Source organism: Somniosus microcephalus, chromosome 24, assembly GCF_052327205.1.
Source record: "Somniosus microcephalus isolate GS21.2 chromosome 24, FLI_Smic_1.0, whole genome shotgun sequence".
Lineage (NCBI taxonomy): Eukaryota > Metazoa > Chordata > Chondrichthyes > Squaliformes > Somniosidae > Somniosus > Somniosus microcephalus.
This window is the reverse complement of record NC_141010.1, coordinates 19,667,914-19,686,625: the sequence shown is the minus strand read 5'-3', so window position 1 is coordinate 19,686,625 and position 18,712 is coordinate 19,667,914.

The following is an 18,712-nucleotide window of genomic DNA, read 5'->3' as shown; positions in this document are numbered from 1 at the left end:
GATGAAGGGTTTCGACCTGAAACGTTGACTCTTTTTTCTCTCCACGGATGTTGCCTGGCCTGCTGAGTTTTTCCAACATTTTCTGTTGTTATTTCAGAACCTGAGCTACTTCATCCTGATGCGAAAGTAGCGCTCCTTCAGGTGTTGGCTCCCCATTAAACAATTCTCAGCCACTGCATCAAGAACAGATCTTACATGTCCTGAGACCAAACCCTGATTTCTTCTGAAATCCTGGTTAGTGATATGCAAGAACATTAGCATTGGAGAAAAATATCTGCAGCTGCCACTAAGGTTTTGTTGGATATTCACTGAATGGTGAGTTCAGTACACCAGTTTTAAGTATCTTCGGACAGGCTGTTTGACCCTTTAAAGCAGGGTGTTGATGGCACATCAGAAACTATTTAGCAGGTTGTTTGTGTGGTTAACTCAGGTACTAAAAAGGACCCAGAGAACACAGTGAGCTGGATGGGTTAAATAGGATTTTCTCATTCCTGCATTCTATGTAATTCTTATGTCAGGCTAAAGCCACAGTCCTTTATGAAAACAGAACAATCAATACATAGAATCATAGCATCATAGAATGGTTACAGCACAGAAGGAAGCCATTCAGCCCGTCAAGCCCGTGCCGGCTCGCTACAAAAGCAGCTAGTCCCACTCCCCCGCCCTTTCCCCGTAGCCCTGCAATTTTTTTTCCATCAGCTACTTATCCAATTCATTTTTCAAAAGCCATGATTGAATCTGCCTCCACCACCCTGCATTCCAGATCCTAACCACTCGCTGAATAAAAAAGTTTTCCCTCTTGTCGCCTTTGGTTCTTTTGCTAATCACCTTGAATCTGCGTCCTCTGGTTCTCGACCCTTCCGCCAATGGGAACAGTTTCTCTCTATCTACTCTGTCCAGATCCCTCATGATTTTGAACACCTAACAAATCTCCTCTCAACCTTCTCTGCTCTAAGGAAAACAGCCCCAGCTTCTCCAGTCTATCCACGTAACTGAAGTCCCTCATCCCTGGAATCATTCTCGTAAATCTTTTCTGCACCCTCGCTAAGGCCTTCACATCCTTCTTAAAGTGTGGTGCCCAGAATTGGACACAATACTCCAGTTGGGACCGAACCAGTGTTTTATAAAGGTTCATCGTATCTCCCTTTCTTTTGTACTCTATGCCTCTATTTATGAAGCCCAGGATCCCATATGCTTTTTTAACCACTGTCTCAACTTGATTTGCCACCTTCAACAATTTGTGCACATATACCCCTGGTCTCTCTGTTCATGCACCCCCTTTAGGATTGTACGCTTTAGTTTATATTGCCTCTCCTCGTTACAACAAAGGCAAAGATAGCATTAAAATACATGGGTGCCTGTACAGACCACTGTTGGAGTGGCTGCAAAATACGATGCTAAAAATGGTACAAAACGATTTGCAGCAATGCCAGACATGGGGCGAAACTTTCAACTGTGGCAGGGGCATAAAACAGGTGATAGCAGATCAGACGCTCATTATACACCATGCCCGGTTTTCCTCTCCACCGTCTCCAGTTTTACGTCCCTGATGATGTTGAACATTTTGTCCGTGATGTGTAAGCAGGGTCAGTGGCAGATCAAAATAATCTCCAAATCCAACTGTGGAAGCCCCAAAACGCTGGTGGTTTCAGACTCAAACTGCGGATCTCAAAATACATCATAAACATAATCGTCTACAGTGCAGCTCCCAAAGTTAAACGAGGGTAAAGAGGGGACATTTAAAAAAAAATGTGTAAACCCATTCCCCAATTGCCTGTCCCTCCTGGGTATAATGTTCAAAATATTTTAATTTCAAATTTAACAAAACCTCTGTGTGCATGTGGTAATTTGCACCTCAAAGCACTGGAGAGGTACCACCAGCGCTGCCTCCGCAAGATCCTGCAAATCCATTGGCAGGATAGGCGCACCAACGTCAGTGTTCTCGCTCAGGCCAACATCCCCAGCATCGAAGCTTTGACCACGCTTGATCAGCTCCGATGGATGGGTCACATTGTCTGCATGCCCGATACAAGACTCCCAAAACAAGCGTTCTACTCGGAGCTCCGGCACGGCAAGAGAGCCCCAGGTGGGCAGAGGAAACGCTTCAAGGACATCCTCAAAGCCTCCTTGAAAAAGTGTAACATCCCCACTGACACCTGGGAATCCCTGGCCCAAGACCGCACAAAGTGGAGGAGAAGCATCCGGGAAAGCGCCGAACACCTCGAGTCTCTTCGCCGGGAGCAAGCGGAAGCCAAGCGCAAGCAGCGCAAGGAGCGCACATCAACCCAAGCACCCCACCCACCCGCCCCTTCAACCACCATCTGCCCCACCTGTGACAGAGACTGTAGGTCCCGCATTGGACTCATCAGTGACCTGAGAACTCATTTTTAATGTGGAAGCAAGTCATCCTCGGTTCCGAGGGATTGCCTAAGAGAGAGAGAGAAAGCGTCAAAGCCTCACCGCACACACAAACTCAGAATTGTGTCCTGAAAGTGGATCCTGAGGTAAAGACAGTGGGGTGGTAAATTTCCGCAGGTGTTCTCCTGCTCGTCCACCGTAACTTTGACGCAAGAGCCATGGAAACCGCGTCTCTTCCACCAAAGTTACGGTGAACCCCCACGGGAATTCACCCCCAGTGTTCCACTGCAGTGTCCCACTCAGTCCCCACTCGAGTCCGCTACATCTCATGCAATAACCGATGTCACGCTCTCGTACAAGTCCTGCCCTAATCCTACAGTTACACCGACAAGCAGGCAAACACCTTATTACATACTTTCTGCTGGGCTTTTGCCATTAAATAAATAATTTTGTCTAATGGAAGTGGATTTGTAGTGAAATGAGGATAAACTTTAGATTGGAGAATAGCCCTACCTAAGGGATTCATGTACCTAGTGTCAATCTTATGCCTGTCGTGATCTGTCTCTTGTCCATGAGTGGGGAATCTCTGATCATTCAAAGGGCTCGCCTTGTGTCTGTACTCTGCAGCTTCATTAGCTATTTCCTAGGATAAAGGGAAACTTAACAAAAAGAAAAAAAAGACTTGCATTTATACAGCGCCTTTCAGGACCACCGGTTGTCCCAAAGCGCTTTACAGCCAATGAAGTACTTTTTGAAGTGTAGTCACTGTTGTAATGTAGGAAACGAGGGAAAGATTTCTTTCCAGTTGTTGTGTTTTCAAAACTATGTCATCAAGTTTTTGTGTAATTTGGGGGAGGGGTGTGTATACATATCAGCCTCCAGAATTTTAACTTGACAGACCATGTTTCAAGTCCTGTCAGCTTGTTAGCATTTTATAGGAAATATCATCATTTTTCACTTGGATTGCAAATTTCAGTATGAACCAATCAAAATGGTCAGGAGGGTGTTAGATGGACCAGAAGACAGGATTGGATACTGTCTGCACCAATCAGTCAGATTTTACTTTCTACCACTGCACATGACCAGAAGGCAGTAGGTTTTAAGATAAGCTGATAGTTTCTGAAAGTTGTAGTTACAGGTGCATTTACTTAATCTTAGATATAAAATGTAGCTTTTAAGAACATTTTATTTTCCTCAATAGCTGTTGCCTTAACTGAAGTTTTATTTTCTTCAAGACTCTTTGCAGGTGCTTTTTTGAGATAAGGAGGATGTTCCCTGGGGTGATTGCAACCTCAATTTTTCAAATTTTTCTCTATATTAATCTTTCCTCAAACCAGGAGCATCCTAGTGAATCTGTGCTATATCCTCTCTATTGCCTAAACCTCCTTACTTTCGTATGAATCCCCCCAAAATTGCACACATTCTCCAACTGTGGTTTTATTGAGGTTTTAAGTAGATTCACCATATCTTGACTTTTATATTCTATGGGGGAAAAATTGAGTCGCGCCCCAACTTCGCCGGGGCGCTACCCCAAAAAATTAGCGCCCCCGCGGCCGATTTTCCCAGGTAGCGCCCCGAGAGGAAGGAGAGGCACTACTGGAAGCGCCCGCGTCCCTCTTGGGGCGTTGCGAGACAATATCGCGGCGCTATGTGCCGTGGTACTGCAGGCCTTCCTCCCCTTATTAAAGGGGAGAGGCCTGGCACTGCGTGTCCCGGCGCCCAGCTGGGCCACCAGGGATCGGGAGTGCTGGCAAACAAGCCCGGCACTCAAGAGGAGTGCTGGGCTCACGAAGAGCAGCCGGCACCCAGCGGGAGGGCTTCACGGGGACCGGGGACAGCATTGCGTGGTGACGTAGCGCCGCGGGGCGCTAACAGTTACCACCGCCGCTAATGTCCTGCTGAATTTCGCGGGAGGCGTTGGTGGTGCCGCACCGGGGCACTAGTTGCTTTGCATCCCATTAGAATGGGAGGTGCAAAGCAACTGAATTTTTCCCCCTATACCTCTTGCCAGAATACCCAGTACTTCTTTTTTTATGGCCTTATCCACTTGACCTGCTGCTTTTAATGTCTTTTGAACTTGAACCCCTAATCCCTCTGCTCTTTCATATCACTCAACTTCCTCTTACTCAAAGCATAATTTCCTTTTTTTTTAATCAAAATGTACCATTTTACACTTACTGACACTGAATTCCATATGCCACTTTTTTACCGATTCCACCATTTTATCATGATCTCCTTGTAGCTTCTATTGATCCTCAAAATTATTTACTATGCCTCTTATTTTAGTATCATCTACAAATTTAGACACCACTCCCTCTAGCTCTGTATCCATCTCAATTAATGTACATAGTGAACAGGTGCAGTCCGAGATCAGACCCCTGTAGGGCACCACTACCCACTTCCAACCATTCTGAGAAAGTGCCTTTCAGTCCTCGGGCGCGATCTTGCCAGCCCTGGGGAGGTGGGTTTGGAGGCGGGACTGCCGGGAAAATGGCAGAATCTGGGGGCGGGTGCCCATCCCGCCCCCAACCCGCCTCCGTGCCATCTTCCCAGGAGGCGGGTAGCCGACCCGCGCCGGGTCCCGTCTCCTGGAGGCGGGAAGGGGATTACAGCCACTTAACTGTCTGTTAACAGGTAGTTAAGAGGATTATCCCCATTTTTCCAGCAGAGGCGCGGGCTTCCCAGCGTCGGGAAACCCCGCCAGGGTCACCGAGGCGAGCAGTGGGTCTGCGGGGGTCGGAGGGGTGCAAAGGTGCGCTATGGAGGTGAGTGATGGGTGCAAGTGTGGAGAGGTAAGTGTGTGAGGTGAGTGGAAAGTGATAGAAAATGTTTACTTACCTTTGTTTCTTCTTGCAGGCTTCAACAGTTGGGGATGCGGAGAGTCTCGCATCTCACCGGCAGAGATGACAGATGGCTGCTGCACTCTCAGATGCAACAGCCATCTAATTTCTGCTCACAAAAGAGGTTTGATGAGTCTTGAATACAAGAACTCATCAAACAACAGAGAATGTCAGTGTTGGACAGCTTCACAGAGCTGTCAAACAATGACAATTCATCTGTCAAACATTTTTGACAGATGAAACGTCATACGCTGATGCTCCCTGTGACTGGCTTCCACTTAATTGGCCTGCTAAACCCGTTTGGCAGGCTTAACAATGTCAATCAAGGGAAAATAGTGTGGGTTGGCCACAATTCGATGGAGGCGGGACTAAAACCCGACAAGCAGCAGCCCTGCCTCCAACGTGCCCCCATTGACAAAATCACCCCCCTCTCTTTCCTCCCTTTTAGGTGTCAGTCTTGGCTCACCAGTAGCTCTCTCACCTCTGAGTCAGAAGGTCACGGGTTCAGGTCTCACTTTCAAAGATGTGAGCGCAAAATCGAGGCTCACACTTAGTGCAGTACTGAGGGAGTGCTGCGCTATAACAGGTGTCAACTGCGACCACATTTGCCCTTTTAGGTGAACGTAAAAGATCCCACTATTCAAAGAAGAGCAGGGGAGTTCTCCCCATTGTCCTGGCCCTATTTATCCCACAACCAACATCACTAAAACAGATTATCTGGTCATTACCTCATTGCTGGTTGCAGTACCCAGATTGAAATTTGGGTACAAAATGGTCAGATTTTTTGCTGTGCAAACTCCACCTAGTTGTACAAGGTGTAGAGTGTCTTAATCAACAGCCTTAAATGACCACTGGTTAGGCCAGTATCAGTCCAGACTCTCCCCCACCCTCACCCCCACCCACACCCACCACTTCGCCTCCCCCTCCCAATTACCTACCTGCAGGCCGACTCGTCATCAGAGGCAGCCAAGTTAAGCAGGGTAGGGGTGGGGAACGGACCCTGTCCGCTGCTTTGGTTTGCTGCAGACCCTGTCCAAAATCCTATGGATGTGGTCATTTAAATATTCAGGGCAGGCGCCCGTGCCTGTAGTGGAGCAGAGGCAACCGCCCCATCAAGGAGACAGGAGTCGGAGTGGCACCCTGCAGCAGCGAGAAAGGTCCAAGTTGGGCCAAAGCTAAATGGAAAAAATTTATAAAAGCATGGCAGATGCAATATAATGTGGATAAATGTGAGGTTATCCACTTTGGTGTCAAAAACAGGAAGGCAGATTATTATCTGAATGGCAATAGATTGGGAGAAGGGGAAGTGCAACGAGACCTGGGTGTCCTTGTGCACCAGTCACTGAAGGTAAGCATGCAGGTGCAGCAGGCGGTTAAGAAGGCAAATGGTATGTTGGCCTTCGTAGCGAGAGGGTTTGAGTACAGGAACAAGGATGTCTTGCTGAAGTTGTACAGGGCCTTGGTGAGGCCACATCTTGAGTATTGTGTGCAGTTTTGGTCGCCTTATCTGAGGAAGGATGTTCTTGCCATGGAGGGAGTTCAGCGAAGATTCACCAGGCTGATACCTGGGATGGCAGGAATGACGTATGAGGAGAGATTGTGTCGATTGGGCTTATACTCGCTGGAGTTTAGAAGAATGAGAGGGGATCTCATTGAAACTTATAAAATTCTGACAGGACTGGACAGATTAGATGCAGGAAGGATGTTCCCGAAGGTCGGGGAGTCCAGAACCAGGGGTCACAGTCTAAGGATAAGGGGTAAGCCATTTAGGACAGAAATGAGGAGGAATTTCTTCACCCAGAGAGTGGTGAACCTGTGGAATTCTCTACCACAGAAAGCAGTAGAGGCCAATTCATTAAATATATTCAAGAAGGAGTTGGATATATTTCTTAAGGCTAAAGGGATCAAGGGATATGGGGAGAAAGCATGGACAGGGTACTGAATTTGGATGATCAGCCATGACCGCATTGAATGGCGGAGCAGGCTCGAGGGGCCGAATGGCCTACTCCTGCTCCTATCTTCTATGTTTCTATGTCCCTCTCCGGCCCCCCAATCCCTCCAGGAGCCGGAGGCTAGCCTTCATTCTTGGGGCCTTAAGACTCCCAAGCAGGACCTGATCAGGGTAACCGGGGAACGCCCCCAAACAAGCCCCCAAAGTCAGTATGTGACCTAACAGGGCAATCCTAAGAAGCACCCAAACACGCCCCCCTTATCCCGCCCCCGCCCGGAATGCAATTTGTGGGACGACTTCCATGGGGCAGATACCCAGTTCCACCGGCGATTGCAACCCTCCCCCCCAGAATCGTACCAGAGTTCCACCCTATCTCCCCAGCTGACCGGAATTTCTACCCTAGGCAGGAAGGTAAAAAGGCAGATCACAATATTAAAGAATACTGTAACGCTCCAACCGGAAGGCACATTATTCAATAAGATAGTGATAAAATATCTATGAATAATTGATACAAGTTCAATATTAAAAAGCTGCTGCAGCAATAAAATAACTAATTAGTAATATATTGGGGAAGCACTACAGAAGTGTAAGCAGTTTATAAATGTTTGAAACCATTGTATAACATACATTATTCATTTGTAATATGCACAGCTTATGAAAAATTGCAGGATGTCGGGCTGGTTTGTTTGCAACAACTCGAGGGTGATCTGAATTCCAGAACAAAAGCAATCAGTCCCATTCAGATCTACTTAAAGTGATCTGTATCTGGCCAGTTTAGGTCTTCTAAAAGGAATCGGTGTTGGCCCACTTCATATATTTTTTACTCGTACCTGTAAAAATATTTTGTCTGTCGCAGTAAATTATTCCACAACCTCCACCTTTTTTAAAATTCGCTTTGGGATGTGGGCGTCGCTGGCGAGGCCCAGCATTTATTGCCCATCCCCAGCTGCCCTTGAGAAGGTGGCGGTGAGCCGCCGCCTTGAACTGCTGCAGTCCCGTGTGGTGAAGGTGCTCCCACGGTGCTGTTAGGGAGGGAGTTCCAGGATTGTGACCCAGCGACGATGAAGGATCGGCGATATATTTCCAAGTCAGGATGGTGTGTGACTTGGAGGGGAACTTGGAGGTGGTGGTGTTCCCATGCTCCTGCTGCCCTTGTCCTTCTAGGTGGAAGAGGTCGCGAGTTTGGCAGGTGCTGCCTAAGAAGCCTTGGCGAGTTGTTGCAGTGCCGCAAAAGGTTCATTATGCTTACATTTGCCCACAGATTTTCGCGGGCTTTTGCTTGGCAACCTACGGTAATTAGAGATCCATTTTGGCGCAGCGCCCTCTACAGGGGATCTGGTACCTGTGTGACAGGGCAAGCAACAGCGTGTCTCCTCAACCAATCAGACTGAAGAATCCTTACTGGGACACGCAGGCCGTGAATTTAATTCTGGAGGCGGGATGGATGCGGCTCAGCTGGTTTCCGGGTTTGTTCCCGCCCCCATCTGCCTCCGCTCTGCAGACTTGATTTTCCCTTGATTGGCCTTGTTAAGCCCCGCCCTGGGGGCTTCCCGGCCAATTAACAGGAAGCGGGTCTGATGACGTCATTTGATGCCGCGACATCTGCCAGTTTCCTTAAAGGGACCGTGCATAATTTAATTTTTGACAGTTAATCTGTCAGTGTTTGACAGTATTGAGGTGCTGCAAACACTGACAATCACTGCACAGAAGTGAACACTTTCACCCAGGCTCTCCAATGACTCCCTCCAGATGCTTATGCTTATGGAGGGAGCCACAGTACGCTGGAAGGTTCTCTTCCCTTTCAAGGGCGGAAGCGACCTCCCCAGGACACCAACTTACATTGAACCTCCACCCAACCCTCTCTATCTATTTTATCACTTCCCCATCTCACTAGCCACCCCTCACACTCACCCTCATTCTACTGCAAGCATACCAACTAACAACACACAAGGGAGGGCACTTGAGGGGTTTAGCCAATGTCCATGTGAAGTTTCTGGTAATGTGTTGTCATACAGTGAAATATTTTTTCCCCAGAAGTGCCCCTTTTGGAAAGATCTGAGTGCACATTGAGAAGTATCTTACTGAGTTTCAGTGATTGTTCAGTCATAACTCCCCCCGCCCCGCTCCGCTATAGTGATGTGTGTGCATGGAATGGCTTGGACATTAAAGGGATGCTTCACGGTGCTGGTGTGGGATGGTGTCAACCTGGCGCATCCTGTGGCAGCCAGGGTTTACAGCATCAAGTGAAGAAAATCTGGCCATGGTGATGTCATCGCTGGCCTCCCGGCCAGCAATTTTGTCAAGGTCTGATGCCCTGTGTCCAGTGCAGCATCAGGTGGGTGAGGAGGAGGTTGGCGCTCCTGGTGCTGATGCTGCTGCGGTGGCTGGTGCTGGTGCTGCCGCGGCTGCTCATCCTCCGAATCTGACGACCAGGATGAGAGGATGTAAATGGTTCCCATCTCGTTGCTATAGATTTCAGTTGAGGCAAGAAGTTTGCAAGTGCACAGTCGAAGTGGCCTGAAATTATTCCAATCAGGTCACACTGCAGGTGGGTGTCAGCTTGAACAGTAGATTTGCAAAATCTTATCCCAAACCTCCAATAACAAAGTTGTTGCATTTGAATGTCAGCCATGTTACAGGAGCGCTTTTAAAGTGCTGCACCAATGACTACAAGTCATGACCTCCAGCAACTCGTCCCTCTTGCAGCAGGACTGTTTCTGACAAGACGGGAAACAGGAGCCAGAAGCACGAAAATGGGAAACCTCGATCAAAATAGGATTATCAAGGCAGTTAACAGGCTCTTAACTGCCGTAACTACCTGTCGCACTGGTTCCAGTCGCGTCAGTTTGGGAGCGGCTGGCCCGACACTCACGAAAATCGCGTGGGGGCCGGGATTGAGGCGGGTTGGCAGTCTGAAGCCATTTATTCCAATTTTCGCTGCCGACCCGCCTCCAAACCCACCCCCTCAGGGCTATCAGAATCGAGCCCGCAGAGCCTAAACCAGGAAGTGTAAGTTAGAATATTTAATTCAATGTAAAATAATGTATAGAAAGCAAAATAAAGAGGAATGAAAGATGGGATTAAGAGAGAGAGAAATAAAAGGCATTTTTTATTTTAATTTTTATTACACCTCCAACAATAATTAAAATCTGAAGGAATAGGACTCCACACTTGTAAAATACATTTTCAGTGCCACAGAGGTTGCTTGGCAGTAATTAAGACTTAACACACCATTAAAAATTCACTTACACTTGAATAGACAAGCCCCAACTTTCTTTGGCGTGTTTAGTGGGTAAATATTGCAGCTTCCCGCCCTTCATATATTTTAATGCCAAGTCTATTGGTGAGGTCCCGGTGTAGCGAAGCATGCGGAAGAGCAGGGCAAATCAGACAGCAACTTCCTGATTTCCACGTTTAACTGCACATGTGCGGACGCTGGAAGTTGCTGTCCGATTTACTCCATAATAACAGTGAGCGCTGATAGTTCTCAACCCTTCCAGAATGACCGGGAGTTTCCCGGAATTGGGGGTTCCTCCCCAGGGTGCTGCCTCCAGCAGCCCTGGTGATTAGAGATTTAAATCTGCCTCTGCAGAGCGCCCCTCCCCCACCACCGCTCTATGATGTCACCCACAGAGTGCCGGGACTGAGTGTAGTGCAGTCGGGAGGAGGCTGGAGAATCGGCCAACGGGAGGGCTCGGGAATCGTGGCTGTCAGCAGTCCCGTCTCAGCAATCGGAGTGTCTCGGTGTGAATCACAGGATCGAATCGCTGTTGTGTTTATGGGACTTGTACAGCCGATTCCCACCAAAGCAATGCTATTATTAAAGAGCTGTAGTCAGAGATAAGAGCAGGTTGTGTGGATTAAATCACTGAGATTTAGACATCAAACTCTGCTCGCCACACGCTGCGATCGGGTTGGCAACTGTCAGCTTTTGGACTGGACATTCTGGGCTTTCTGAGCACTGCTTGGAATTGTCGTAAGTGTAAATCAGACGCCAACAGGGTCTCCTCTTGACGTGTTATCCTGCTATGTCCTGGTGGTTCTCCCTGTGATATACTGATACACCCCTGGTGTCACTCGGGGCTCTTAAATGGGGCGGGGTGGCATCTCTGAAATGGTGGGGTGGGGGAGGGCGGTTCTTTGTTTCCCCTCTTCGCCTGCTCACGGGAGGCCTCTGGTTCTTGGAACTTGTCGCACAACAGCTGTTGGCGTGAAACCACAAACAAACATACTTGACGTAAGAAAACTACTAGGCACTTGGTCTAAGCGTTAAACAAAGCTTTAATCAACTGATTTACAACATGGAGGTCTAGTTGTGTCCTTCACTAGTTTCTGTTAAGAATGTCCTGCGCAAGCTGGGCCCATGTCCGAGTATTTAAACTCTCCATGGACAGCACCACCCGCAGGCCGCTCAGTATTATTTCATAAGTCTTTCTTTCATGAATGACTGATTCATGTCAATACTCAACTGCAGGGGAGCTAATTTTAGCGCCCTGAAAAAGTTAGTGCCCCTCCGCCAGAAATTCAGTAGTAGCGCCCCAAGCAGGCGGTGGGGCGCTACAGGACTCGCTCCCCCTCCTTCTTGGGGCGCTACTACCGAAGTTCATGGCACTACATAGCGCCGCATCATTGCAGGCATCACTCACCTGATTAAAGGGGAGGGGCTTAGCGCTGTGCACACCGGGGCCCTGCTGGACCACTGGGGAGCGGGGTGCCGGGAAAACAGCCCGGTACTCAAGAGGAGTGCCGGGCTGAGCGATCACGGCCGGCACCCCGTATAGAAAGGGGAAAGGGGGCAGGTGCTGGCATTCGGCCAAAATAAAAATGGCTGCCCGACACCTGCCCTTTAAGTAGCGCCGCCGCCGCTGCAAAAACGCCCCCTGACCCTGTCGGACATATCGTCTGGTGATTGGTCAGAGGGCGCAAGGGAAGTTTGCACCCGGGGCGCAAGTGGGGCGCAGCTCACGGTGTGACATCATCGCCGGCAGCGCAGCGCCGCGGGACGCTACCAGTTATCGCCGCCGCTGATCTCCCATTGAATTTCCCGGGAGGCGTTAGTGGCGCTGTGCCCGGGTGCTCAGGGATTTGCACCCCGTTAGCGCCCCTGGAGGTGCGAAGCAACCCAATTTTTCCCCCATTGTGTCTTATTGCAGGTGTGCACAACTATCTATACCCCGGATATTATAGCAGCTAATGGCTGCTATCAGGGCTTGCGGCTTATTTTTTAAACACTTTGAACTATATTTTCCACGATTCACTTACAGTAAACATGAGGATAAAGCAGGTATTTCTATGTATCAATCTTGTGGGAGTGGGTGCTTCCTAATGGAATACTGGCAGAGCACATGTTTGTATCCCCCATAAGGATTTAATACTCTTTAACCTCCCTGCATCCCGTTAGGCCATTTTGTCCCCTATGCCCCTGTGAGGCCATTTCCTCTCCATATGAGTGACATAATCAATGTTGTGAAATGACATGACTGCACACCAGAATCACATTTAATGTGAACCCGAATGATCCCCGGATTTCAAGGGTTAAGTTATGAGGAGAGATTACACAAATTAGGGTTGTATTCTCTAGAATTTAGAAGGTTAAGGGGTGATCTGAGCAAAGTTTTCAAGATATTAAGGGGAGCAGATAGGGTAGATAGAGAGAAACTATTTCCGCTGGTTGGAGATTCTAGGACTAGGGGGCATAGTCTAAAAATGAGAGCCAGACCTTTCAGGAGTGAAATTAGGAAACACTTCTGCACACAAAGGGTGGTAGAAGTTTGGAACTCTCTTCTGCAAATGGCAATTGATGCCAGGTCAATTGTTAATTTTAAATCAGAGATTGATAGCTTTCTGTTAACCAAAGGTATTAAGGGATATGGGCCAAAGGCGGGTATATGGAGTTAGGTCGCAGATCAGCCATGATCTCATTGAATGGCGGAGCAGGCTCGAGAGGCGGAATGGCCTCCCCCTGTTCCTATGTTAATTTAGTGCATAAATTAATTTTACGCTGTCGAATAAATTCTGTTTTTTGATATCAGTTTATCATAATCACTGGTGTGATGATGAGGAAATCAGTCGTCCGATGTTAGCCAATCTTCATAATTGAAAGAAAAGACCAAAGTTCAAGTTGTCTGTTTCTGTGGTTCGAAGAGAGGGTTACAGCTCGGCTGTGGAAACATGACAGTTAGAAGAGAGGTCCACAGTTCAATCTGTACAATTCTAATGGAAGGAAGGGCCGAGGTCCACAGCTCACTGTTGCAGTGGAAGAGATGAAGCGGGCAGAATAGATTTTCTCACCCTTACAGCTCAAAGGTGGTGAAAGAAAATAAGGAATATATCGTGCCCTTCAGTTTTCGAAGAACTGGATACACTCTTAACTGGTTGATTCTGATTCTAATTCGATTCCTTCCTCGAATTAGTGACAAGGAAAGGCAAAGTCCTTCTCATTTATAAATGTTCAACTCAAGTAACCTTCAGACTTTTTCAGATTATTTCCCTAATAAATTCAATGGCTTGCTGTAGTTCAGTTAAGATCAATGTGCTTGCAATTCAGCTTGTGCTCCAGCTTGACCTGATCATTTGCACCCAAGTCCCCTCCACACTCTGAATATAATTTCCCCAATTACAGCACAAAGTTTAGAGGGGCAGTTTGTGTCACATGGCAGCTGCCTGAGTAATTTATTTGGCAGCAAATGAATTTAAGAAAGAACACACTAAAGAAAATCTATAACACAAGCCATTCATGTTTGAACTGCTCAGAGGTATCAGATATAACTAGTTGATGTGATTTATTCCCCCCCCCCCTGCCCCCACTCAATTGCCTCTGCTTAATGGATTCCAGCTTGAAACAGCTTTCTTAAGCTTGGGGGCATGAATGGAGCAGGAATTTTTTCTGTAATGTAGATACCAAGGCTATTTCATCAGCCAACAGGGCAATATGTTGCTGGGGAATGACACAGTCTTTGTCCTTCAGGCAGATTATATTCTCCAAACAGGCATGTAACTAACTGTGTGCCAATCTTAAACTGATGAAACAAAATCCAACTAGAACTGGACAATTTCATTGTTAGCCATTTCGGCGAGCTTTGAAAAAGATGTTCTGGCCAACAGGGACCCGTAAATATAAAATAATACCTAATAAATCTAATAGTGAATTCAGGAGAAACTTCTTTACCCAGAGAATGGTTAGAATGTGGAACTTGCTACCACAAGGAGTAGTTGAGACGAGTAATAAAGATGCATTTAAGGGGAAGCTAGATAAGCACATGAGGGAGAAAGGAATAGAAGGTTATGTTGATGGGGTTCGATGAGAAAGAGTGGGAAGAGGCTCATGTGGAGCAGAAACACTGGCGTAGACCTGTTGGGTCGACTGGCCTGATTCTGTGCTGTAAATACAGCTTGAGCACAGAACTTCGAGACAGAGCTGGGTGAACGCAATCAGAGTGGATTGCAAGTAGAGTGGAAGAATTTGGTGAGAGCAGGAATCGGTGGAGTGGAGGAAGGCGGTTGAGACGTCTAACTGAAAAGGAGGAGTGGAGCCACAGAAACCCAAGTTAATAGGCCCGAGAGCGGACCTGCGGGAGAGCGAGAGGTGTGGCCGGAGATAAAGGTAGGCCCCAGAGCCCGGAGGGAGCGCGAGTGTCAGGGAGGTGGGTGAGAAAATCTAAAGTGACGTCAGCACAAGGGAAGGAGCTGACTGGTGAGTAGCTGGTGATTTTTTTTTTTAAGTCTTGAGTTTATTTCTGTTAAGTTAGTTAATAGTCTATTAAATAGCGGCATGGCAGGGCACCTCCATCCCATGGAATGCACATCTTGTACCATGTGGGAACTCCAGGACACTGTCCTGGACAACCATGGGTTTCGGAGCTTGAGCAGCTCAAAGGGATGTGTATATGAGCTAGTACAGGGGTTTTTGCAGAGAGAAGTATACAGATGTAGATAAGGGCTGGTATATGAGACCACTACAGAAGAGGGTATTACTAGGAGGATACATGGGCTACTGCAAAGGCTGCTATGGTTGTACCTCCCTCTCTGTGTGATGCTTAAGGAAAAATTAGTTAAGAATTTTAAAGAGTCTAGGATTAAAAAAAAACATTCAGCCCACTGAAATCCATCCCTTTATTATTCCAGCTCTCTCAGCCTTACAACCAACTATGTTTTGAATGTTTCCAATACCTGCGTCTTTATTACATTTCCTAGCAGATTATGCCAAGCCCGAATTACCCTTTGCATGAAGTTCCTTCTGGTATCTGTTCCAAATATATTTTCATGAGTTTCTGTTTGTGATATCTGTTCTATTATTCTGCCTTATTTTAAAATCATTTAATATTTTATATACCTCAGGTGAGGTCTCCGAAGTATATAACGGTCTTTTCGATAGTCTGTAGAGATGGAGCTTTTTTGGCATTTCCTCGAAGCTCATTCCTCTTACACTTGGAATCATTCTTCTTACTCTTCTTCGCACCCTCACTAGTATATGCACATCCACTTAGCACCTGAGGTAATAGCTTTATGAAATGAGAAGCCTCCCAGTAAACCAGCACCCTCCTCCTATTTCCGCACAGTCAGCCTTCAATCCTACAATTATCTCCCCTGTTCCTTCACCTACTGCTTGGCATATCGGGGCCGCCCTCTTAGCTGCTCCTTCCAAGTCCGACGGCAGAGTGGCTTGGACTGCTCCCTGGGTTTCTGCTGCCATCCAGCCATGGCAGAGCTGCACAGGCTCAGTTATCTTTAATACGAAGGCCACAGATACGCAAACTGGCAGTCATCAATAAAATCAGAAACTTACCACAAGTCATCCAAAGGTGTCCAGATGAAAATCCTAGCTCATTACCGGCAAAAAATGAAAGATCTTCTGGCTTTCCTATGAGCCATTAACTGTACTTTGCCCTTGAAAGGGGCTGTTGCTTTTTCTCCTGATCTTCCTGTCCCTGTGTCCAATAGAGTACCTCCAGCAGCACCTGAGGTCCACCCTCTTCGTTATAATGAGGGCCACTAGGAAATCCAGTGCCTTCCAGCAACTTGCCCAGGAAAATAAACCTTCCCTTTTTGCAGCGTGACAACCAGAACTGCACAAGAAACTCCAAATATGGAGTATCAGTACATTCTAGAGCTTCAACATAACCTCATTGGACACTGTTCTAGCTCTATATTCCAGAATTTTGTTCATTTATAATTGGCCCACCACACTGCCTGGACGTTTCCAGAGATGAATGCACCATTATTTTGAGTAAACAGTTGCGTGAGAATGTTAGACAACAATAATGGACTTTTCTTCCATTTTTGTTGCGATTTAAGTGTTTGCTCCGATCCTAAAACATATTTACAAAAGCTAGCCAACACAAAAAGCACTTGTTAAGGATTGGTAGGCCCTTCTTAAATGCCAGCCATGAGAAACACAAGCCAAATTCCTTAGCGGGGGTGGGGGATTAAATCTAAACGTTGAATTAATTTTGCGCAGTAATACCTATGCGTGTGTGTTGGTTCAGTGGAGCAGGGCAAGATTTCCTGGTTTCAGCAGAGCATTCCAGAGTAGAGCACTGTTTTCTTTCTTATAGCATGAATGCAGCAACAATCATGGGTTGTTACATTGAGCAAATTCCAAATAAGCACTATCTGGTAAATACAGTCGGTCAGGTATTAAATATATAAATTATGATTTTCATTTGCCTCTCAGCACTGCAACAATTGTTGGTGAAGAAATTACCTTGCGCAACAAGGTGATTTCTTTACCAATCTGGAACTATTCGCTCCATTATTTTTGTAAAATGAAATTGTAAAGGCATGGATAAATTGCTGTTTGCCTAAATCACAACTCTCAGTGTACTCCAAAAGTAAAGAAGACACTTTATAAATGCAACTATTTCTTTATTTCTCTTAGATTCATCCACTATCAGAGGCAGGAGACCTGGACTGATCTAAAATTACAGACAGGAGCCCTGGACTGATCTAAAATTAGAGCTAGGAGCCCAGGATTCATCAATTATTAGAGGCAGAAGCTCTGGACTCATCTACCATCAGAGACTGGAGCCCTTGACTCATCTAAAATTAGAGACAAGAGCCATAGACTCATCCACTATAACAGATAGATGTCCTGGGTGTAACTACCATCAAAGACAGATGCCTTGGATCCATCTACCATCAAGGAACCCTGGACTAAACCAAATGAATATTAAGGTACTACATTGGGAGAAAGATCTAAAGGAGATAACCATAATGGAACACATTGGAATTAGAATGTATTTCAGTGAAATCTACAGTATAAACAATGTTGTAATATTAAATGTCATGACCTGAATAATTCACAAAATCAATGTATTGTCCTCTATATTGCTAAAGCAGGTGACATCACAACTAACTACTTTTCCCGCCACTATTGCAGGACTATTTTACAGAGATTTAAAATGCTAGAAATAGCCATCATTTTGTTTGCATTAAGTCCATGGGTTTATTTTCAAGCCAACCCCTTTCACCCCATGAGAGTTGTTTGAAACTAATTAAAGTCTCACAGTAGTGCATGAATAGACAGATAGGGGCAGCTCAGTAATATGTTCTTTCAAGCCTCACAGTTACAACCTCAGAGAGATGGGCACAGACAACTTGGTAAGTAGTCCTTTCAAGCCTCATTGTTCCCGATACAATGATATATGGATAGACAGGCAGCGACAGCTCAGTAATGAGTTCTTTAAGCTGTCACAATTACAGGGACAATGACACACAGACAAAGGGACATAGGCAGCTCGGTTCCAAGTTTTCTTGAGTCTCACATTTAGTTGAATTCAACACCCAATGTTGCACGTAAAAAGTTGACATCAGCCTCTCTGGAAACTATGTGGCATACAGTTGATTTATCCATACTGTATAGTTGAACAGATTGATGCTTTATAAATAAAAATATTTCTGACTCTTTGAACTATATTTTACTCCGTTCACTAATTTTATTGAAAAGTAAATGGGTATAAATCAGAAAATGCCGCTTTATATTTATATATACATTTTTTTTAGCATATTAAAGAAGCTTTAAGGGGAGATTTTCCATTTATTTTTGGGAACACATTTTTCAGTACCCCCAGCCTATGATTTTAAATCCATTAAAATTAACAAGCAGAAAATAGGCTGGGGATGAACAATTTCCTGATTTGCCTAGTGATTTGCACCATAAATCATGATTAGACTCTATCGCGGTGAAACACAACTCAATGCACCTGTTGTGCCACTTATCAATATTTACTTTAACATAAGTCTCATTAATTTTTCTAATGAATGCATCAATATAACAGGTTCAGCGCAGGATTTACTGTAACACAAATTGCAGTGTAATTAAGCTTTCAGTGTAATACACGTTCCACTGCTTTCATTGCAGTGGCATGTCTCACTTTAACAAGGCTTTCCTTCTAACACAGGATTCACTGTAATGCAGTTTTGAACGCAGAACTAGTTTTGCTGTAACGTGACTATCACTGTAATTGGGACCAGCACAGCGAGCTTTTCTGTGATTCAGGTGTCATTGTATGATGGGTTTTACCGTTGTACTCTTTCTCTGTAGCTCATATCTAACTGGCTTTAT